At 36.9% G+C, this 26,234-nt stretch overlaps 1 pseudogene; it reads left to right on the plus strand.

The window, feature by feature from the left end:
* The first annotated feature begins 841 nt into the window (after positions 1-841).
* LOC131073417 (sesquiterpene synthase Cad-like) lies at positions 842-24,309 on the plus strand (annotated as a pseudogene).
* Positions 24,310-26,234: the final 1,925 nt, after the last annotated feature.

A 26,234-nucleotide genomic window follows, 5' to 3' on the forward strand; every position in this document is an offset into this window, starting at 1 on the left:
AATATCGACGAAAATCGCATAATGAAATTCTGATTAATCTAGTCCATTAATCTCTAATGCTCAAATACATATTTAATCAAGATAATTACTAAGGACTAATTAAATCAATTTATCCAAACACACCAAGCACGCAAATCGAGAAAGCCAACCAAACAGACGACTCGCAAACCCAAACAAGAAGGGATCACCGACGACGACTGATGATGCTCACTTGAGCACGACTAAGGTCAACTAGGGTCTTACGACCACCTAATCCAACTCTAAGGATTAAAAAGGTACACTCAAACCTGCACATCCAGGTGAAGACGAACCTCGCACTCACGTGGCATGTACCTAAAATTTCCTGCAACCAATGATCATACATGCATACATATATAAAATTTAATGAAAACGTTAGCTCAATATTGATACCACGAAATAGGCACACTAAAAATCTGCATACAACTAGTGTGAGAACCACATCAATAGCTATGCGTTAAATCAAACATCTGATTGTAACATCATATTATGATAAACTAATCAAGATTAAACCAAGGTTAGAAATAGACTAGGGTAGGGGTACTACATATTGAGTAAGGTTGAGGTTTTTATAGAAGGTTGGTATAGTGGAAGTTTCAATATGCTAGAAAGAGTTTTTAATATCTCGATGGAAGAATGCTTTACATTCCTCTGTCATGTGAAGGTTATGAAGTGCAATTTTGGATACAATGTTTATGATTTGTGTATATTGTACTATCAAGTTTAAATGTCCTCTATTGCTTACATGATTTCATTCAGTCTCTTGCTTCTCCATATGGGGTATGTATGATACACTATTGCATTTGCATGCCTCCAACAAGCTATGGAGGAATATGATGATGTAAAAGAAAAGAAAAATCCATTTCTAATGGAGGCAAGCACTTTTCTATGAGAGGGATTATCATTCAAGTTATTTTTAGATATTTAAGAAAAAATAAAATTGGAATGAGGGGGGCTTTCCTATCAAATCCTTGTGATTTTTTACAACTACAAATGATCAAATGATCAAACAATTGAACATCAACCTAGACCAACCATTTTCATTCTTCTAAAATTAAGAAATTACAAAATAGTTAAGAACAATATTTTAAATTGCTTAGCCACATATTGGCTGAATATTAGTGGTAATTATATATATACATATCATATTTTAAATAATATGATGTCTTTTTCAGATTGAGTAAACTTTGAAATATCCTTGGAGAACTAGGGTTCTGAGATGGGAGGCTTGGAACTTTATTCAGATATTTAGATAACAAAATTACATTGGATCATTTGTCAATAACATTTATAAGTAAGATTAAATTTTATGTATGATCATTGGTACTTATTCTTCCCTTAAAACAAAAACTTTAAAAAAACACAATCATTCAATCTACTATGTTGTTTTGAGTTAATAGAAAAGAAAATAAGTTTAATGTTAACCATTCATGTCTATAATTTCTCTCAGGATTCCAAACACATATAGCCAAAAGCTATTGGAATTAGCAATATTGGACTTCAATATTTTACAAGCTCAACATCAATATGAAATGAAACTAATATCCACGCAAGTATTAGTCAAAATGAGTACATTAGCTCAACAGATATTCCCTTGAGCACTAGGAAAGATAAATATAGAAATATTCTAATTATTTAATTATAGTTCTTATTATATTAATACTCCACAATAACTAAAATTTAATCATACAAGGAATGTCTAATATTAAATTATTTTGAGGTTGAGAAAGGTAAATCAAATGTCAAAATTGATTATTTTTTTAAGAATAGAATATAGCAATCTAAGAAAATGTATTTATAATCATAATGATATGCAATTTGTTTGTGCTAGATGGTGGAAACATTCAAGCGTAATTCAACTTGATTTCTTTCGGCATTGCCACATTGAATTGTATTTTTGGGGGGGTTGCTCGTTATTTGTGTTGGACAACTCAGATAACCGGTGAACAACTGAGAGGGGGGGGGGGGGTGGTAAATTAGTTGTTAACAAATTATAGAACTTTAAACATTAAAACCTTATAACCGGAGTACATAAACCAAATATCGGAATAACAGATATAACAATTAAGAATAAATATAATCCACAAAACATTTACCAACCATCCACAAAAGATAACACCAAGATTTGTATGTGGAAAATCCGGTAAAAGAAAAAACCATGATGGGAAGCCTACCCATAGTCAGATAATACTTATGTAGTAAGTATGTGATTACATAAAGAGGGGCCTACACATGCAGGAAGCCCAACAACCTAGAGCGCACTGCTCATCGCAAAAGGAGCCTCATTGACTACAAAATAAATCTAGACTACAATCCAGAAAGAAGAATGAATTGCAAGAATAGCATCTCCTATGCCTGAATACAGTTCTGGTTAAGCTCAATACCAGAGGTCTTAAACCTCTTTCACAAACCCAATTCGATCACTTATGATCGACCAAAACCTCTGCATATGACTACAACCTTGTTCACACACAGATAAACCTATATCCTAAAACCCATATGCCCATGATCTACAAAGAGATCTTACATCGTATTTATACCAACTCAAGACCTAAACAATTAGGTCGGCCACCTAAAAGATAATACGATAAATTCATAACATAAAACCGCAATCCAATGATAAACCAAGCCGGCCTAAGACCGAAACAACATAATCCAATCAACAGATCCAACCAGAAATGCATCAGGATCATCCACCAACACGTTACATAAACTAGTCCATAACTTAGCCAAATAAGATAGCATTAGGTCCGGACCCAAATCCAACACCACTGATCAACAAGAACATGAGCAAGATAACCACCAGCATCTCAAAATCCATCTAGAAGATGCGTGAACACCACTTATCATGTGCATCAAAAGATCTTCAAAAAATTCTTGTCGGTAGAACCCTTACCGGTGACCAAAAGGCTTACTAGAATAAATGATAGCTCCTGAGTTATCAAATCTCAAACCAACTAATCATGATACACATTTGAATAACATGAATGACAGATCCAAACCAATTCCACAAAACGAAGCATCCTAAAGCATACTGAATCAATATCATAATCCAACCACTTTATCGAAAACCGGTAAACAACCAAAACAGCCAGTGTTGCCATCAATGACTAAACATCAATGCAACACATAATCAATTCCTCCAATTTTCCAACAATCTCCCCCTTTTGCATTGATGGCAACTCTAGACATGAAAAACATCCAAGTGCCAAGAAATGCCAAACAATTCTCCCCAAAGGAAGACAACCAACAATCTCCCATAGGATGATATTACAATGAAGTTAACAAACTCCCCCTATGAATGATATCCCTATTAATCTCTATTCTCTCCCCTTTGACTGATATTCTGTTAAGCTCTATTTTTCACATATATCTCTCCCCCTTTGACATCAATGCAAAAAATCTGACATGAACATCAAAGAAAAATCATAAATCCATTGAACCACTCAACTGACTACCCCCCCTGAGTAGTAGCACCAAAACATCAATTCAGAATGAATAGTAGCTATATAAATGCATACTAGATTGATGTCAATCGACATCACTTAGATCTCTACCAGAGGGACAAAAACCCCCAATTTGTCTTTGAAGTACTCAAATGATTCCTTAGGTAAATGTTTAGTTTAAAGATATCTGCAATAAGCTCTTTAGTGTTCACATAAACCAGTCTAACTTCATTTGCTTCCACCTTCTCCTTCAAAAATTTGTACTTGATGGATATGTGCTTTGTCTTAGAATGAAATACCAGATTTTTTGATATGTCAATATCAACAAAGTTATCACAGTGAATAAATATTGGTTCATTATAGTCCATCCTTATATCCTTCAACATTTGCTTCATCCATATAACTTGTGTACAATTATTAGCAACAACAACATATTCAGCTTCAACAATAGATAAAGAGGTACATGAATGCTTCTTGTTGATCCATGAAACAAGTTTCTTTCCAAGAAAGAAAGCTCCAACGAATGTGCTCTTCCAGTCATCAACATCTCTAGCCCAATCTGCATCTGTATATGCACATAGTGTAAAATCATCATTTTTAGGATACCACAAACCATATTCAGTTGTTCCTTGCAAATACTTGAAAATACTTTTCACCGCACTCACATGATTCTCTCTAGGATCATTCTGATATCTTGATACAATACAAATTGCATTCATTATATCTGATCTTGTCTAAGTCAGATATAACAAACCTCCAATCATATACTTGTACCATGTAGGATTTACTGGTGCTAATGCATCTATCTTAGTCAATTTCTCACTTGTAACCACAGGTGTACCAACCGGTTTGGAATTTTCCATACCAAATTTCTTCAACAACTCCCTAGCATACTTAGTTTGACAGATTAAAATACCTTTATCCGTTTGAGTAATCTGCAAACCTAAGAAAAAATTCATCTCACCAATCATAGACATCTCAAATTCATTCTTCATATTATCAGAGAATTCCATACATAACCTATCCTCATCTCCAAAAATGATATCATCAACAAAGACTTCGACAATCAATATATCATCATCAGTGATCTTATAATATAAATTACTGTCAACATTACCTTTAGTGAAACCAAGCTTCAAAAGATATTTATCCAGTCTTGCATACCAAGCTCTAGGGGCTTGTTTCAATCCATATAAAGCTTTCCATAACCTGCAAACCATGTTTTTGTCATCTATAAGTGAAAATCCATTAGGATGCTCAATGTAAACTTCCTCTTCAAGATCTCCATTCATAAATGCACACTTATTATCCATTTGATAAACCTTGTAGTTCTTATGGGCAACATAAGAAAGAAATAATCTCACAACTTCAATCCTAGCTACCAAAGAAAAAGTCTCATTATAATCAATTCCTTCCTTTTGAGAATATCCTTTACAAACCAATCTAGCCTTATTCCTCACAACCTATCCATCTTCATTCAATTTATTTCTAAGAGCCCATTTAGTCCAAATAACATTCTTATTTTTAGGCCGGGGAACTAAAGTCCATGTATTATTCTTTTCTATCTAATCCAATTCCTCTTCCATAGCTTTCATCCAGCATTCATCTTTACATGCTTCAATTACTGATGTCGGTTCAATTTGAGAAATTAAACATACCTCATCAACTGCCAACCTTCTTGTCATCACTCCTTTATTCTTGTCTCCAATGATCTGATCTTCTGAATGATTTAACCCAACACTTAGGAGTCTTCTAATTTTCTGTTCCTCTGCTCTAATCTTCAATTACTGTTGAATTTTCTGATACTACCGGAGTAATTGGTTCAACATTCTTTTCTGGTGTAGGTTCTACTGGTTTAGTTATGATCATTTCCACTACTGATTCTCTCTCATAAGTTCTGATTTGACTTCTGTTCAGCTCATCCACCTTGACATTAGTGCTCTCCACAATTCTCTTTAATCTTTCGTTATAACATCTATATGCTTTTCTTTCATTAGAATAACCAAGAAATATCCCTTCATCACATCTAGGGTCAAACTTTCCAATGGAATCATCTCTTTTGATATAGCATTTACTACCAAAGATTCTAAAATACTTAACTATAGGTGTATGACCAAACTATAACTCATAGGGTGTCTTACCGGTGTCTCCTTTGATATGAAATCTATTGAATGTGTGTACTTCCATGCTCACAACTTCTCTTCACTAGATATGAGGTAGATTAACTTATATCATCATAGTTCTAGCTGCATCCAAGATAGTTAGGTTATTTCTTTCCACAACTCCATTCTGTTGAGGTGTTCAAGGTGCAGATAACTGTCTCCTTATCCCATTCTTTTCACAATAACTGTTAAATTCACCAAATGTGAATTCTCCACCCTGATAAAACCTTAAGCATTTAATCTTCATTCCTATCTCTGTCTCAACTTTAGCTTTAAAGATTTTAAACATTTCGAATGCTTCATATTTCTCCCTTAGAAAAGCAACCCACTTCATTCTAGAATAGTCATCAATGATTAGCATAAAATATCTATCACTCTGAAAACTCTTGATTCTTGCAAGACCACACAAATTACTATGAATAAGATAAAGAACACCATTAGATTTGTCTTGTATACTTTTAAAAGAAGTTCTGACTTGCTTTCCCATTTGACATTCCTTACATACCAGATTATAGGACTTCACAATCTTAGGTATATCCCTAACTGCCTTAGTAGAACTAATATTTACAACGCAATCAAAATTCACATGACACAACCTCTTATTCCATAGTCAACTCTCATCAATTTGTGAAATCAAACATGACTTCTCACCTGTTGTTCACCAAAAGTGATAACCCAAGAACACCTGCAATTGATCTATGAAGTAGCCAATTCAATCTATGAAGAACTTCAGCGCTTGGACAACATGACAAGGATATGAATCCTTCTACTCTTCAGGCTCTGCAAAACCTAGGCGGGTATACCTTTGATGCTTAGAATTAAACCTATTACACACCTATGACAATATCAACATAAACAGATAGATCTCACTAGGGCTCCAAAACAAGTAGTTTACTGTAGATGGGCTAGATCTACACATAAAACTCAACTATGCTTGAGCATGAGATAGATGAAACATTTCAAAACATAACATAAACTAAAGGTATTCTAATTGGATTTTAAATTGGTTTGAGAACCCCTTTAATTGCAAGATCAGTGCCTTATCCAAGGGCAACAGAGTCATACATCAAACTATAAATGAAAGCTTCGATTGCAAATCCATCTTGATTATTAAATATTCATGCATAAATGCATTACTAAGATCATTCACAAAATCATCAGATCTTGAAACTATATTCCATTTTTTTATGATTTATTACAAAATTTAAATCCTTCCTTGAAGAATCCCTGCAAACAATCATAACTATCTCCTTGAGATAACAAATTTCATCCTCCTTGAGGATCTAATTTGATAAAATGGAAATACAAATCTAGAGACAATCTTGCGTGAATTTATGTATGCCTTAAATGCACAAGAACCTGCAACTAAGAACACCTATAGCAAGAATTGAACTCCATTACTGAAGGAAAAGCTCTGCCCTGTACAATCTTCAAGAATACTCAAAATTGGAAGCCATGAAAACTGGAGCCATTCTCACAAAATTCTAGAACCCTTACAACTGAGAAAAATTGGGAATAAGAAGGAGAGGGAACCAAATCAAATCTGCAACTAAATTGCCAAGTGTCTCCTCTCTAACTGAATTTCATTCCCGTGGAAACTACTTCCAAAATATCCCACATTTGTCAAAATTAACCTCATAATCAGATTCCTCACTCCAAGAGCTTTCTGCAAACATATAACACTTCATACTTTGGCCAAAAATTGAGCCTTGGGCGAATTAATTCCCCAATGTGCACCATCATTTAGATTTTTGAATTATTTAATATAGTTTAAACTATATCATTTACAATTTTAATTTTGATTTTTTGCTCTAAATGTTCTCTTATGCCTTGCCACGTGGCGGCCTCCGATTGGTCGATGGGGTTGACTAGATGCCACCTGGGATGACACCTCATCACTGCGACGTCATCTGCTTTGTCACTGCCACTTGGCCGCCACGTGTACACCACCTCAGCGCCATGTCATCACCACCTCTGCACCACGTCATCGCCACCTCTTCGAGACCCACCTGCTAGATCGCTGACTGTACTCGCTACCTGTGCGCCACTTGGCTTTTGCAACTTCGCAGGGTCTAACGTTCGTGCATCTTCAATCTGCGAAACCGTGTAGGCCATCGATCTTGATCCAACATGCTTGACATTTACCCTTTTTGCAACTTCGCAGGGCTTAACTTCCGTGCATCTCGCCTTCGTGAAACCGTGCGCACCATTGATCCATCTTGAACTTTCTCACGTGTTAAGCCGGCCTTCCTCTACAAAATTTTGCCTGACTGCCTCAGGAAGTGTGCCTGTGTGGGGTCCACCTGGTCGCCGCCCAGTCACCTCCTTCATCGCCTCGGGATCCATGCTCGCACATGGGCCCACCTTGGGCACCCATAGGCACCATCCGTCAAAAGCCTTTATGGCTTAGACATTATAGATGTGTGCGTTCTCCGATTTAAATACCAAAATGGTACCCTCCACAATGAATGTGGGATTAACAACATGCCCAGAAACTGCACTTTCTGAAGGTCTTTGAGTCTTAATGGTGCCAGTGGTGAAGGTTCTCCTATTTCCTTGATGATACGAGCAAATCTGCCTCTTGCTTTCAATGCACATGGCAATTTTCCTTCACATCCCACAATCGCAATGTACATCTTAGGCACTTTTGGTCATACTTGTGTTGCCATGGTTTATCTCCTCCATTAAGCCATCGAAGCAATTAGAATGGAAAACAAAACAAAGTATGTGTCAAACATTTTGCATCTTACCCTGCGCACCATACCTTAACCCTGCAATCATCGCTGCCTGAGACAAGCATCGTAGGATGGCGAAATTCTATGTTATTCGGCTCTGTTGAATGGTCCAGAGAGTCCCAACAACCCCACACCTATCTCCCCACCATATGAAGATCGATGCACAAAAGCCAATCGGACGAGTGATGGCTGGGTTTTTAATTCTACACAGGCCCACGCAGAGGGAGCTAAAAGCCTTCTACACTCTCCTCAATCCTATTTCCATGCCTAGGTTTAAACATTTAAACCCTCACGAATTGCAATGTTGGTTTCCACTTGGGGGGAAACTGGACTGTTTTTTGCTGCAGCTCGATGGTTTAACCTGCCCTCCAACACCACGTAGGGGCTGATATGCCAATAGCATTGGCAAAGAATTTGTATTAATATGCTCCACATTCCCCAGCACAGGCATCGCTTGGGAACTTTCTGCAACCTCATGAAGAATTTGCCCTTTGTGAATCATTTCCAACGCCCTCTCCAGACACCAGTCAAGTGCCAGATGAAGGAGGGAAGACTTGACAATTTATTTGCTTGAAACGTTTTGAATGCCTCCTCCAAACGCAGGGACTAAGTGGTGTTGGCTCTGGCATTAACTCGAAGAGTACTCATCCATGAACTTTACAACGGTTTGAACTCCCTCTTCCTTAGGCAATGTCCGCAGAGATTTAAATAATTTCAACATGAAAGCTGGCAGGTAATCCATCCGTAGAGCTTCTCTGGTTGGCTCACTGATACGTGATGCAAGAACATGAATATGTACACCCTCCAAATCTTTCAATTTTTTGATTGTAGCGATCATAGGGGATAATACTCCTGCTGAAAGCATCTTTATTTCATTTGCCATGCTGGAGAGGGGAATTTGGTACCATACCCATTGCAATTACTTGAAAGCTTACTCATTTGTTGTTCCTACAGCCAGAGGCTTCACGTAGGAGAGGAGGTTTTGCATTTACTTGAATGTTCTAACTGCTGCTAGAGTCACACTCCATCACCACGTTGCATAATGCTCCTTGTCAACCATGACAGCTGAAACCTTAGGTGGCATGTGAGAGTGTTGACTGGCATTGAATTGCCATAAGCACCTGCTACCTTACTAGGAAGATCACCATTACCGGATTGTGCCACACTAATGGCCTTGTCACTAAGAACCATACTTGTGATTATTCCAATACGGTCTTGAATTCTATCCAATTTCTTCCCATCATGACTTTTTATCTTCTTTACCATACAAGACACCGATGGAGCACCATTATCATAAAAAGTAATTGATACTCCATCTACCTTTTTATTTTAATTGCAAAGGCTAGACCACATCCAAGCAGAAAGTGTGCTCCAACAATTTCATGCCCACCATAAGACATGTTATCCATCTTGTACAAATGCATCGAACCTCCATTTCATTATAATTAAATCACATAACATGACTGTGAAATAACAATGTAAACCTTGCTTAAAAGACACTTGAAAATGGCAAGTCAGGTCGGGCCCCAAAGTGGGTACGACTAAAATTTTTTTTTTTTTCATATAGCTGACCTCTGAATAGCTTTACAGACCTCAAACATACCTCTGGAAACAATCGACATCATTTTTGGATCATTAATCCGCACTTTACGACTTTCAGGCACTTGCGCCACGTTTTCGCATTTAATCGCGAAGATGTAATTTTCAAACCTGTCAAAACACCTTTCTGGAGCTCACCATCTGACAGGCGTGTACTCTGATATGCAAGCATGACACCTACCAAACGGTTTCTCAAGATGAGTCCCAAGCGAAGAGATATTAATTTCCGAAAATGTCCAACTGGCTTTGTCGACACTGCGGACCTGATGAAGTCAATGTCCTGGCAACACATGACGCCTTTCTCAAAAATATCAAACGACCCCCGTAGGTCCTCAAATTCAGAACATAGGTACCTTAAAGTACATATTAAATCTTTGAATTCTCACTTTGATCACCAGACTGACAGGATGCAAACGACACGCCCACAAAAATGGCTACATTAACTGATATAGCACTGAAAGTACGGATAATTGAATTTGATGGCAAAATGAGCTCTTTTGAAAACCGATCAAACGAATTGGTAGAGGCTTGAAATTTGAAATGTAGCTCATCATTTATACCAACATTAGCCTGGAACAAACATTCTAACATGACGCTTACTAAGGCAACTTTCACACTTATGCGAAACAGGGCTCCGACTAGCTGTCGAAACAGGGACTTTCCAAAACACACAAACTACAAACGGATTTGGCTTAAAAAAATGAGCAAATGGATTTGTTAGGACTTGAAATTTTGCATACTGACTCACATTTATGCATACAATTGAATCCACTTTGAATTTATCTATGACGATCAACAGGGCAAAATATGCAATCGCTCAAAGCAGGCTACACAATAAAATCTGCATTTGTGCCTAAAATGCACTTCCAGCTCACCCCTCAAACTGGGTACCTCATAAACTTATCCAAAATGAATTCTAAAAGTTGCACATCACTGAATAGGCCAAATGAAAGGTGTGGGACATGAATCCCGAGCCTTACCCTCTAAAAATCAACCGGCTCCATTTTGCCCTCTCGCAAACTAGGCCATTCAAACAGACTCATTTAGGTACTTTCCTGACATGCAAAGCAAAATTTTGAAAAGGGCCTCTAAACTTGACTCAAATTTAATGAGTCCCAATAGTGGCTCTGACTGGGGATGGTTGATTGCAAGATCAACACATGAATCTAGAATCAATGGTTAAGCAGACCACCCAAAAATAGATCATTCTTCTCTCAATTCTTCTCTTCTTGTCTCATCTCAAAACAGGGCTTCCTTATTCTACCCAAATAGCAGGGCACTTTATTGAAAACCATGCAACTGAAGCAAAGCGACTGTACAAGATACAAACATACTCACAACTGATTATAACTACTCCACTTACAAACATTTACCTCTGTCGAAAATCTAATTCTCATCTCTTGATATCATGATCGAAACAAAGGCACCTTCCAGTAACAACTGAGCATAATCATTATAATCAGACCTTACCATCATACTGCTGAAACAACTAGTGTGCATGTCATTTGTTTGATTTTGAGCTTTGTAGCCACACATTACTTCAACAAAAATAAGATCATGAAACAATGCACAATAAGGGCTTTTCCACAAGCTGCCATACATTTCACTATCCCAATCAACTCTATCATTTGCAAAGACATCATCATGCTGAACTTCAAAAATAAAACATTCATTTTCAACATTGCAGTGCCTATCAGCACATGCCTTATTACCATTAAAATTAATAGAACGAGGGACACTACTAACCAACTGATGCAAACAAGGAACATACATGTTACAATTTGGATGTGACATTTCACTATACTGATCACACCGCATACTATCCTTGCTTATCAAACTGAAAACCTCTCCATTCTCAACATCCCATTCATGGAAAAGAATGCATACCTTTGGTTGAAGCAAATCCTTAGCTGAATCTTTTTCATCCAAACCTATATCCCCCTGAAACACTTTCATTTGTGGTTTTAAATGATCATCACATAACCCATGCCTCTTACTTTCATCATGAAACAAATTTTTACAACCCATGCTATTGTTGTTTGGAATTTCATCAGTATTATGGACTGGTTCATCATTTACAACATCTGGTTGATCAATTATCTCTTCATACAAAGGGTTAGAAACCAAATGGACAATCCCTTTATGAACATTATGGCACTGAAATGGTTGGTCCGTATCTATATCAACATTGAATATAACATTAGTAAAATTGCTAAAGACACCATCCATTCGATCATCATAATCGTCTTCATCAGACAAAGAAGAAAATGAAACTTGGCTGGAACAATCCTCAGTGTTCCATGTTTCACATTCATGAGATTTTATACTATGACCATCATTCTGAAAATCAAGATAATCATACTTATCTTGGCACAACTGATCTTCTTCACCAATAGAATACTCGTCATCAGCCAAAGAAAGAAAATGAACATCACTGCAATTTACTTCATCAGATGGGTTCTTAGCATGTTCACTAAAATCTCCTGTCATAAAACCATCTGTTAGATCAGCATGTTCATCAAGTATACAAACATTCAATTCACAGTCCTTTTCCGAAGAATTCTCTTCGCTATATTGCAGAAGGTCTTCGTCAATAGCTCGAAGGCTCTCCAACATTTGAACCTTCTTGTCCACAACTTCAAGAGCTTTCTTAAGTTCTGCAATCTTTTGGACTTGCATTGCACTTTGCTGTTCCATTTGAGATTCCATAAAATTTTCTCCATCCATGTGTGCTATATCTTCATTGCAATCATGCATACCATCACAATTTTCTGAATTTACTTTGTGCATAACTTTCAAAATAGAAAGATCATCATCATGATTACAAGAAGTGAAATCTGAAGTGAAATCTGAAAATAGATTTACTTCATCCTCAACACAATTAACATTATCAATATCTAAGTAAGGATCAACTATTGTTTGCACTAAACAATTCTGATTTTCATCATATGGCACATTTTCACTTGCACAAACAGCAATACTTAGTAATCCCTCTGTATTTGGTATTTCAACATCAAATACATCAGCAACATGTAAAGATTGATGGTCATCACCATCATTATTTTCATTAATATTATCATGGAGAGATGCATGATTCACTTGGTAGTTGGCAGCCACATAATTAGCATAACTGGCATACAAATCAAATGGTACATATCCTTTGTATATATCAATCTCCATATCAGCATTATCACAACATTGCCCACTAATCATTCCATCACTACTACGAGAGACAACAGGCATTAACAACAAAGGTTCTTGACTCTCATTTAAATTTGAAACACATGCATCAACAAAACCATTCAGAACTGCAGAGCTTGATGCACCTAGACACGAAATTATTTGCTGAGTCTCACATGGTATTTCACCATTGAAGGTGCTTTGACAAGAAACCACAGCAAACACAAACCTCTTAGCTATCCCAAATTTCAAATTATTTTCCATGTCCCTGGCTGTGTTAAAAGCTTCATGCAAAGTCTTAGGTTCTTTGTTTCTCAATAGGAAACCCATCTTCTCATCAAATGGACTCATGTAAACATCCAGACATACTTTATCATCAAGTTTATACTTTCAGGAAATTTTGGACAAAGCTTGTGAAAATCGGATATTGAATGTTGGTACCAATTCATCTTCCCTGATTTGTATATAAGTGAATTCTTTCAGCAAGTCGGAATCACTCACCTTCTCATCGAATTGATCCATGAAATCGGAAACCAATTCTTCCCATGAGGTAATAGAATTCACTAGCAAAAAAGAGAACCAATCTCTTGCATCCTCTTTTAATGACTGAATAAACAATTTCATGCATACATCTTCTTGGCAAATTTTGAATTCTCCTATCAAATCTGAAAATCTTTTAACATGTTGACATGCTGATTCTGATTTCTTCCCACTGAATATGGGCAAATACTTTCTAATTTATGTGGGTATGGGATTTGGGTAACCCAGAATATCTCTGAAATTTAGAGCAGGATAATGGTTTATGACGAAACTTCTCCTATTATACAGTTGTGACACTTCACCAGGCATGGCTCTATGTGGAAATACACAAGACTGAAAAACTTCACTATTCATTTTTCTTACTTCCACAAATGATTATAAAATCTTGGATAGAAAACTTCAAGCACATATCTTTATACAAATCTATTCCTTAACATTGCTTGACATAAAGTTCTTCCACATTTGCATACTACGGAGGATAACATACATTGAATATTTTAGCAGCATAGATATGCAAATCAATTTTGAGATCCTCTCTTTCCCTCTAGACTAGTGTTGTTCACTAAATGGGAAAACAACATTACACATTCAAACTCTCAGAAGAGATCTCTTGCATTTGAAACCTCTGAAAAATACCTAGAGATTTGCAGTTGTATAAAACTTGTAGATCTGGAGGTTTACTTCCACTTTCAGCACTGTCTTTTACATCAGAGTCGCCACCTCTTGCACAGAGGATATTTTGAACAGTAGAACCATTCAATCACAAATTTAATTCTCCTTTTACTTCTTCAATCTCGCTGCAATCAACACTCTTCCAGACTATTTAACACTGGTATGAACCACAGAGTCACCACCCAATAAGGAATTGGGGAAAAATTTGTATACAGCTGCAAGAACTTCTTACAACTCTAAACAATATAAATTCACTGTTACTCCTTCATAAAATATGACATGTAACACATATCAGTCTGCAGATCCAGATCGAAGAGCATTTTCTTCACCATAAAACCACTTTCAACTCTGTGCATATGCAATGGACTGACTAACTGGATATGAAATTGACAGGACGAAGAATACATTCCACTTCTAACCATATCAATCAAGCATTTGAACCCATTTAAATCTCCAGCAGAGTCGCCATTTTTGTTGTGGTGACTCGGATGGGATAATCTCAACCCTATATGAATTAAATCTTTCTTAACCAGAGGCTCTTGACAGTTCTATTCAGCTTCCCCAGCAGAGTCGCCATTTTTATTGTGGTGACTCAGATGGGATAATCTCAACCTTAAATGAATTAAATCTTTCTTAACCAGAGGCTTTTGACAGTTCATTTCTTCCCCAGCAGAGTCGCCATTTTTGTTGTGGTGACTCGGATGGGATAATCTCAACCTTATATGAATTAAATCTTTCTTAACTAGAGGCTTTTGACAGTTCATTTCTTCCCCAGCAGAGTCGCCATTTTTGTTGTTCACCAAAAGTGATAACCCAAGAACACCTGCAATTGATCTATGAAGTAGCCAATTCAATCTATGAAGAACTTCAGGGCATGGACAACATGACAAGGATATGAATCCTTCTACTCTTCAGGCTCTGCAAAACCTAGGCGGGTATACCTTTGATGCTTAGAATTAAACCTATTACACACCTATGACAACATCAACATAAACAGATAGATCTCACTAGGGCTCCAAAACAAGTAGTTTATTGCAGATGGGCTAGATCTACACATAAAACTCAACTATGCTTGAGCATGAGATAGATGAAACATTTCAAAACATAACATAAACTAAAGGTATTCTGATTGGATTTTAAATTGGTTTGAGAACCCCTTTAATTGCAAGATCAGTGCCTTATCAAAGGGCAACAGAGTCATACATCAAACTATAAATGAAAGCTTTGATTGCAAATCCATCTTGATTATTAAATATTCATGCATAAATGCATTACTAAGATCATTCACAAAATCATCAGATCTTGAAACTATATTCCATTTTTTTATGATTTATTATAGAATTTAAATCCTTCCTTGAAGAATCCCTACAAACAATCATAACTATCTCCTTGAGATAACAAATTTCATCCTCCTTGAGGATCTAATTTGATAAAATGGAAATACAAATCTAGAGACAATCTTGTGTGAATTTATGTATGCCTTACATATACAAGAACCTGCAACTAAGAACACCTATAGCAAGAATTGAACTCCATTATTGAAGGAAAAGCCATGCCCTGTACAATCTTCAAGAATACTCAAAATTGGAAGCCATGAAAACTGGAGCCATTCTCATAGAATTCTGGAACCCTTACAACTGAGAAAAATTGGGATTTGGAAGGAGAGGGAACCAAATCAAATCTGCAACTAAATTGTCAAGTGTCTCCTCTCTAACTAAATTTTGTTCCCATGGAAACTGCTTCCAAAATATCCCACATTTGTCAAAATTAATCTCATAATCGGATTCCTCACTCCGAGAGCTTTCCGAAGACATATAGCACTTCATACTTTGGCCAAAAATTGAGCCCTGGGCGAATTAATTCCCCAATGTGCACCATCATTTAGATTTTTGAATTATTTAATATAGTTTAAACTATATCATTTACAATTTTAATTTTGATTTTTTGCTTTGAATGTGCTTTGACACCTTGCCATGTGGCGGCCTCCGATTGGTCGATGGGGTTGATCGAATGCCACCTGGGATGACACCTCATCACTGCCACGTCATCTACTTTGTCACTACCACTTGGCCACCATGTGTACACCACCTCAGCGCCACATCATCGCCAGCTCTGCACCATGTCATCGCCACCTCACCGGGACCTACCTGCTTTACCGTTGACTGTACCCACCACCTGTGCGCCACCTGGCTTTCGCAACTTCGTAGGGTCTAACATTCGTGCATCTTCAATCTGCGAAACTGGGCGGGTCGTCGATCTTGATCCAACATGCTCGACATTTACCGTTTTCGCAACTTCACAGGGCTTAACTTCTGTGCATCTCGCCTTTACGAAACCGCGCGCACCATTGATCCATCTCGAACTTTCTCACTCGTTAAGCCGGCTTTCCTCTGCAAATTTTTGCCTATCTGCCTCAGGAAGCATGCCTATGTGGGGTCCACCTAGTCGCCGCCTAGTCACCACCTCTGTCACCTAGGGATTCATGCTCACATGTGGGCCCACCTTGGGTGCCCATAGGCACCATCCGTCAAAAGCCATTATGGCTTAGACATTATAGATGTGTGCGTTCTCCAATTTAAATACGAAAAAGGTACCCTCCACAATGAATGTGGGATTAACAACATGCCCAGAAACTGCACTTTCTGAAGGTCTTTGAGTCTTAATGGTGCCAGTGGTGAAGGTTCTCCTATTTCCTTGATGATACGAGCAAATCTACCTCTTGCTTTCAATGCACATGGCAATTTTCTTTCACATCCCACAATCGCAATGTACATCTTAGGCACTTTTGGTCATACCCGTGTTGCCATGGTTTATCTCCTCCATTAAGCCATCGAAGCAATTAGAATGGAGAACAAAACAAAGTATGTGTCAAACATTTTGCATCTTACCCTGTGCACCATACCGTAACCCTGCAATCATCGTTGCCTGAGACAAGCATCGTAGGATGGAGAAATTCTATGTTATTCGGTTCTATTGAATGGTCAAGGGAGTCCCAACAACCCCACACCTATCTCCCCGCCATATGAAGATTGATGCACAAAAGCCAATCGGAGGAGTGATGGCTAGGTTTTTAATTCTACACAGGCCCACGCAAAGGGAGTTGAAAGCCTTCTACACTCTCCTCAGTCCTATTTCCACGCCTAGGTTTAAACATTTAAACCCTCATGAATTGCAATGTTGGTTTCCATGTGGGGGGAAACTGGACTGCTGTTTGTTGTAGCTTGATGGTTTAACCTACCCTCCAACACCACGTAGGGGCTGATATGCCAATAGAATTGGCCTAGAATTTGTATTAATATGCTCCACATTCCCCAGCAAAGGCATCGCCTGGGAACTTTCTGCAACCTCATGAAGAATTTGCCCTTTGTGAATCATTTCTAACGCCCTCTCCAGACACCAGTCAAGTGCCACATGAAGGAGGGAAGACCTGACAATTTATTTGCTTGAAATGTTTTGAATGCCTCCTCCAAACATAGGGACTAAGTGGTGTTGGCTCTGGCATTAACTCAGAGAGTACTCATCCATGAACTTTACAATGGTTTGAACTCCCTCTTCCTTAGGTAATGTCCGCAGAGATTTAGTTAATTTCAACATGAAAGCTGGCAGGTAGTCGATCCGTAGAGCTTCTCTGGTTGGCTCACTGATACGTTATGCAAGAACATGAATATGTACACCCTCCAAATCTTTCAATTTTTTGATTGTAGCGATCATAGGGGATAATACTCCTGCTGAAAGCATCTTTATTTCATTTGCCATGTTGGAGAGGGGAATTTGGCACCATACCCATTGCAATTACTTGAAAGCTTACTCATTTGTTGTTCCTGCAGCCAGAGGCTTCACGTGGGAGAGGAGGTTTTGCATTTACTTGAATGTTCTAACTGCTGCTAGAGTCACACTCCATCACCATGTTGCATAATGCTCCTTCTCCACCACGATAGCTTAAACCTTAGGCAGCATGTGAGAGTCTTGACCGGCATTGAATTTCCATAAGCACCTGCTACCTTACCAAGAAGATCACCATTGCCGGATTGTGCCACACTAATGGCCTTGTCACTAAGAACCATACTTGTGATTATTCCAATACGGTCTTGAATTCTATCCAATTTCTGCCCATCATGACTTTTTATCTTCTTTACCATAGAAGACACCTATGGAGCACCACTATCATAAAAAATAATTGATACTCCATCTACCTTTTTATTTTAATTGCAAAGGCTAGACCACATCCAAGCAGAAAGTGTGCTCCAACAATTTCATGCCCACCATAAGACATGTTATCCATCTTGTACAAATGCATCGAACCTCCATTTCATTATAATTAAATCACATAACATGACTGTGAAATAACAATGTAAACCTTGCTTAAAAGACACTTGAAAATGGCAAGTCAGGTCAGGCCCCAAAGTGGGTCCGACTAAAAAAAATTTCGTTTTCATACAACTGACCTCTGGAAACAATCGGCATCATTTTTGGATCATTAATCCGCACTTTACGACTTTCAGGCACTTGCGCCACGTTTTCGCATTTAATCGCGAAGATGTAATTTTCAAACCTGTCAAAACACCTTTCTGGAGCTCACCATCTGACAGACGTGTACTTTGATATGCAAGCATGACACGTACCAAATGGTTTCTCAAGATGAGTCCCAAGCGAAGAGATATTAATTTCCGAAAATGTCCAACTGGCTTTGTCGACACTGCGGACCTGATGAAGTCAATGTCCCGGCAACACATGACGCCTTTCTCAAAAATATCAAACGACCCCCGTAGGTCCTCAAATTTGGAACATAGGTACCTTAAAGTACATATTAAATCTTTGAATTCTCAGTTTGATCACCAGACTGACAGGATGCAAATGGCACACCCACAAAAATGGCTACATTAACTGATATTGCACTAAAAGTACGGATAACTAAATTTGATGGCAAAATGAGCTCTTTTGAAAACTGATCAAACGGATTGGTAGAGGATTGAAATTTGAAATGTAGCTCATCATTTATACCAACATTATCCTAAAACAAAAATTCTAACATGACGCTTACTGAGGCAACTTTTACACTTTTGCGAAACAGGGCTCTGACTACCTGTCGAAATAGGGACTTGCCAAAACACACAAACTGCAAACGGATTTGGCTTAAAAAACTGAGCAAATGGATTCGTTAGGACTTGAAATTTTGTATACTGACTCACATTTATGCATACAATTGAATCCACTTTGAATTTATCTATGATGATCAACAGGGCAAAAGATGCAATCGCTCAAAGTAGGCTACTCAATAAAATCTACATTTGTGCCTAAAATGCACTTCCAGCTCACCCCTCAAACTGGGTACCTCATAAAATTATCCAAAATGAATTCTGAAAGTTACACATCACTGAATAGGCCAAATTAAAGGTGTGGGACATGAATCCTGAGCCTTACCCTCTGAAAATCAACCGGCTCTATTTTGCCCTCTCGCAAACTAGGCCATTCAAATAGACTCATTTAGGTACTTTTCTGACATGCAGAGCAAAATTTTGAAAAGGGCCTCTAAACTTGACTCAAATTTAATGAGTCCCAACATCACCAGAGTTCAAATGAAATATGTTACCTTTAGTTTGAGTACCGGTTGCAATCTCCAATCCAGATCCATTGATAATCTTGTATTTTCTATCTTTGAACTGTAACTGAAATCCCTTATCCACCAACTATCCTACACTCAAAATATTATTCCTTAAACATTAAACATAATAAACATTATCAATATCATGCTTACCATCCAATGATATAGTTCCTCTTCCCTTGATCATGCATGCTTTGTCATTTCCGAATCTAACTAGACCACCATCAAATTCTTGCAAAGATAGAAACTTCCTTTTATCTCCAGTCATATGATGTGAACATCCACTGTCTAATACCCATTCATCCTTGTCTTCAAATTTAGCAACAAGGGCCTTTACTTCGGGTATCGGATTGTCTTCCTTGATAGCCAAGAATACCCATTTCTTTTAATTGCTAGAACCACTAGCTGAATCTTGTGTCAATTCATCATCAGAATCAGTCACACCTTCCTCATCTGCATAGTAGCATGATTTGTCTTTGTTCCTCTTGTACTCATTCTTCTTCTCATAATCATGTTTAGGCCTAAAATATCTTCTAGATCTTTCCTCAAATCTTGAATTCCTTTCAGGACATCTATATGCAAAATGACCTATCTTATTACCGAAACATTTAAAAGGTGATTTTCCTTCATACTTACTTCCTACCAGACCTTTAGGTAATCTTCTAGCAAAAATAGCTTCAATTTGCTTGAGCTCTTTATCTTCTTTCTTCATTTCCTCCAATTCCTTAGCATATAAGGCTTTCAAATCACTCTTGCCGGTAGATGATGTAGATGCATGAAAAGAAGGTTCAAATTTTGCAACTCCAAAAGAACCAGATTCCTCAAGCTCAAAAGAAGATAACTTCCCATCCAAGGTATCTCTATTAATAGAGGTGTTTGTGATTGTTCTCAATTCATTAATTGTAGTAGCCTTCATCTTATAAGCCGGTGGCAAAGCTCTTAATAATTTAGAAACTATTTCATCTTCGCTCAGAGATCCATCACAACACTGAATTCCCAGAACAATTTCATTAACTCTGTCCATAAAAGCATTAAACCTTTCATCTTCTTCCATCTTCAGGTTCTCATATCTCACCCGGTAACCATCAAGCTTATCAATTTTGACAATAGGGTCACCTTCATTCAGAGTCTCCAATTTATCTCATATAGCCTTTGCAGTTAATTTGTTGATTAGTCCCATAATTTGCTGATCAGAAAGTGCACACAAAAGGGCTTCTCTAGCTCTACAATCATTTTCAATGTCCTTATCCAAACCTTCCATAGGAGGATTGCCAGATGTTGGATTATGAGGTATATATCCTTTCTCAGTGATCTCCCAAATCTCCTTACCAAGACATCTGAGATGAGTCTCCATCCAAATCTTCCATACCCTCTAATTTGTTCCATCAAGCCTAGGAATTTCTCTCCAAAAAACAACTACAGATAAACTTGATGAACTTGAACTATTATATGCCATAGGATCTTCCTCAAGCGGTTAAGCTTCTACAGAGAGGACCAGGCTCTGATAGAAATTGTTAGACAACTCATAAAACCAGTGAACAACTAAGAGAGGGGGGGGGGGTTATAGAACTTTAAGCATTAAAAACTTATAACCAGAATACATAAACCAAATACTGAAATATCAGATATAATAGTTAAGCACAAATATATTCCACAAAACATTTACCAACCATCCACAAAAGATAAAACCAAGATTTGTACGTGGAAAACCCGGTAAAGGGAAAAACCACGGTGGGAAGCCTACCCACAGTCAGATAGTAAGTAGGTGATTACATAAAGAGGGGCCTGCACATGCAGGAAGGCCAACAACCTAGAGCGCACTACTCATCACAAAAGAAACCTCACTGACTACAAAATAATTCTAGACTACAATCCAGAAAGAAGAATGAACTGTAAGAATAACATCTCCTATGCCTGAATACTGTTTCGGTTAAGCTCAGTACCAGAGGTCTTACACCTTTTTCACCAACCCAATTCAATCACCTATGATCGAGAAAAACCTCTACATATGATTACAACCTTGTTCACACAAAGATAAACCTCTATCCTTAAAACCCATATGCCCATGATCTACAAAGAGATCTTACATCATATTTATACCAACCCGGGACCTAAACAATTAAGTTGACCACCTAATAGATAATACAATAAATTCATAACATAAACCCACAATTTAATGATCAACCAAGTCAGCCTAAGATCGAAACAACCTAATCCAATTAATAGATCCAATCAAAAATGCATTGGGATCATCCACCAACACGTTACATAAACTGGTCCATAACCTAGCCAAATACAATAGCATTAGGTCCAGACCCAAATCTAACACCACCGATCAACAGGAACATGAGAAAAATAACTACCAACATCCCAAAATCCATCTAGAAGTCATGAGAACACCACTTATCACATGTATCAAAAGATCTTCAACAAAGATATGTTGATAGAACCCTCTTACTAGTGACCAAAAGGCTTACTAGAATAAATGATAGCTCATGAGTCATCAAATCCCAAACCAACCGATCGTGATACATATCTAAATAGCATGAATGATAAATCCAAACCAATTCCACAAACCAAAGCATACTGGATCAATATCATAATCTGACCACTCTACCAGAACCTACCAGAAACCGGTAAACAACCAAAACAACTAGTGTTGCCATTAATGACAAAACATCAATGCAACACATAATCAATTCCTCTAATTTGCCAACAATTTGAACTTGAGTTTAGTGCAAGTAAAATCAGTGTGGCAAAATTTCTTACCACTCTTTCCCTCCTTGATGATATTTATGACACAGATGGGACCATAGATGAATTGAGACCATTCACAATGACATTAACAAGGTATTTAATTAGTTAATAATCCTAGATTATGTTGAACATGACTTATTCTTTTTCTAACTTTGTTTATTCATTTCTATTCTAGATGGGATATTTCCATGATTGATAATCTTCCAAACTACATAGAAGCTACTTTCAAATTTGTGTATGAGATACACAAGGAAATTGCAAGTGAAGCTAAAAGAAAGCATGGTCCCTATGTTCACAAATACATTCAATCTTGTGTGAGTAGAAATTTGTTATTTTTTGGTCAAAGAATTTGGTTAAATCCTATTATCTACATTTATTGTTATCCTATTACATATTCTTATCACATGCTTTAATTTGAGTACTTTAATTTTCATAAAATCAGATGGTTTGTTTACACCGTCAAACGTAAACTCCTAATAGCTTACTATTATCATAAATAAATTGATAAAAAATATTTAACATTTATTTTATATTTTAAAGAAGATATATAAAATATACTAGATTTTTTTTTGTCTTTTTACCATTAGAACATAAATTGATAACTATGAGTTACACAATATTGATTTCTAGATCAACAAATTGCATACTCATAAAATAATATTGACATCCAAGATTAGTTTTTCAAAATAATATTAATATTAAGTTGAATTTATTATGCATTTTCTTATGTAAATATATAAAATTTTCAAGTAAATGCTTGAATATTTTAGCATCCATTTTTTAAATGGTCAAAATATTTTTCTTTTTATACTTCAATGAGAATATTTGATATTCATTACATTTTTTATATTTATATTGCCCTTTCTCTCTCCAATGTTCATAATATGAAATGCTAATTTTAGAAAAGGAAATTTTATGTTATTATTTTCCATATGTATTTAATTTGTTTTAAATCAAAATTTGTTTGTATTGTTTCAGTGGAAGAGTTATATCTCATCTTATATGCAAGAAGCAAAATTGATAGCTTCTAAGGTTTTGATGAATATTTAATGAATGGACAAATAAGTGGTGGTATGAGAATGACAATGATCTATTAATTGTTACTAAAAAATGCTCCTTTATCTGATGAGATTTTGGAGCAACTTGATATCCCATCATCAAAGTTGCAAGCTATTGTGTCATTGATTGCATGAGTAGTGGATGATATCAAGGATTTTGAGGTAAATGACAAGAATTTGAAGAAAATTGAATTAAAAGATATTATGCATTAATATATTTTTTAAATAATTTTGAAGGATGAGAAAAATCATGGAGAGATAGCTTCTAGCATTGAGTGCTACATGAAAGACAATCATGGTTCTACAAGAGATGATGCTTTAACTTATGTCATAAATATTATTGAGAGTTGTGTACAAGAGTCAAATGAGGAGTTTCTTAAGCCTTACAATATACCATATTATTGTAGGAACCTATATTTCAATGTTGGCATGTGAGGTGTATTTTTCATGTACAAGGATGTTGACAGTTTTATAATTTCCCATAAAAAAGAGATGCGAGATGAAATAACAAAAATTCTCATGGAACTAATCATTTCATAGACTAATATTTAGAATATATAACTTATAACTAGTATCATTTCCCCCGAAATACTACTTTGAAACACTTTGAATAAAGTAGGTTATTTCCCAAATTGTAATTTGGACATGAGTATTGATTGAGATATCATTGTTGCATTGTCAACCATACTTTCAAGTTTATATCTAGCACTTCTAATTAACACATTTGCTATTCTAGATGCTTAAAGAGGTTAAATTTGGAATTATTGATCCACAAATTTCTAAAATGGCCCAATAGGGCCTAAAAAATGTGAAAATAAAGCTATGTCCATGAGTATGCACAAAAAAAGAAAACCACATCCAAAGCCCTAAAATTCTCTGGACTCAGAGTGGGATTTGAGTGTTGATTACAATTCATTTATCCTTTTCATAAAATCTATTAAAGATTTTTCAAAATTTATAAGACTAATGCTACGTTAAAATTTCTTTGTAAGCTTAAAATTGACAGAGAAATCAAAAGGAGCCAACTATGTGCTCTGAAGTGGCCTAAAAAAAGAACAGACCAACTAAAAACCTATATCTATTTAATCCTCTCCTCGAGGCATGGGTGGAGGCATTGGGGCACGACCTCTTTTGAGACCCCTTTGTGGAGGACGACCCCTTCCTCAACCAGAAGCATGACCGGAACCTCGACCACCACCTCGCCTACTATGCTCTGCTTGGGGACCCTCTGCTTCTATTTTGGGAGGCAAAACACCATTAAGTCTGGAAAAGTCTAGGAATTCTTCTTCCCTTCCCATGTCCTTCAAATTATCCCCTAGAAACCTCCATTTTAGAAACCTGAGAGCCATGGCAGCAAAGGATCTGTGCTTTTGTAATTCCTTTCCCGCCAGGTCTATCAGAAAAGGATAGAATTTAATCAGCTCTCCCGAGACACTGAAGAGGATTATCTCACTCAAATGCGGAGTGAAAGAGTCATGTTGCGCTTTGTTTATGACTTCTTGCAATTCAAGCAAGATGTCTCCTGGGAAGAGTCATCTGGTGAGGTTCCAGACTTCCTATTTATCAAGCTTGAGGTCCATCAGGGTGGCGACAAACCAAGACAAAATGCTCGTATTGTCTCGGGGGTATTCTTCTTTGTTGATATTCCCACTACCAAGAATGAGCTTAAGGGCCAGGATGACTATTGGCTCAGGAATTAGGATGAGCCTCTTCAATCTCAGGTCCGTGATTTGTCTGAAAGAGACTTGGCGGGTTGAGGTAGAGAGAGAGATGGGGGTATCCGCTCCAAAGCAAGAGATTGGTTTGGGGTAGACACTCATTATAAACCCAAATGGCTCCTCCCCAGACATCACTTAGACACCTCTAGTAGCTTTAGTTTCTGTGAAGATGGTTGTAGAGAAAATAAGGTTGATTGTCTTGTGAAGGAAGCCAAATAAAAGCTAATAGACTCTGTCTTCAACATGCATTTAATGCAAAATGCCTTGCAATGAATTCGCTTGCTATTACCCCTATATTTTTGCTCATGCGTAAAGCCTCATAGTCACCTAAAAACCAGCTATTGCTAATGTTTTAATGTTGAAAGTGTTGGTCACCTTTATTCAAACTTTCAAGGACCCTCCTGGACATCCCCTACTTGCTAATCACAAAGAAATCATTATTTTTCAAATTATGTGAAAGATGACACAAAATATTTTTGTAGAGATAATTTTAACATCCTTTTCTCTAAAATGACCAGTTTTTATGGCCAAACTCCATGTTGGCTGAGAGATTTTAACTCTTTTATTTTTGGGTTACCCATATTAAATCCCAAGTCTTATGTGTCCTATGCAAAAATTATTTCTGGGTTATGTTCTACTTGGATCATTTATTCTATAGTTAAAATTTCATAAGAAAAAGAGCCCTTAGTAAAAAGTTATGTAGATTTTTCTATGGCAGCCCAAAGGAACAATTGTCATTGAACTTGA

Source organism: Cryptomeria japonica, chromosome 10 (genome assembly GCF_030272615.1).
Source record: "Cryptomeria japonica chromosome 10, Sugi_1.0, whole genome shotgun sequence".
NCBI lineage: Eukaryota > Viridiplantae > Streptophyta > Pinopsida > Cupressales > Cupressaceae > Cryptomeria > Cryptomeria japonica.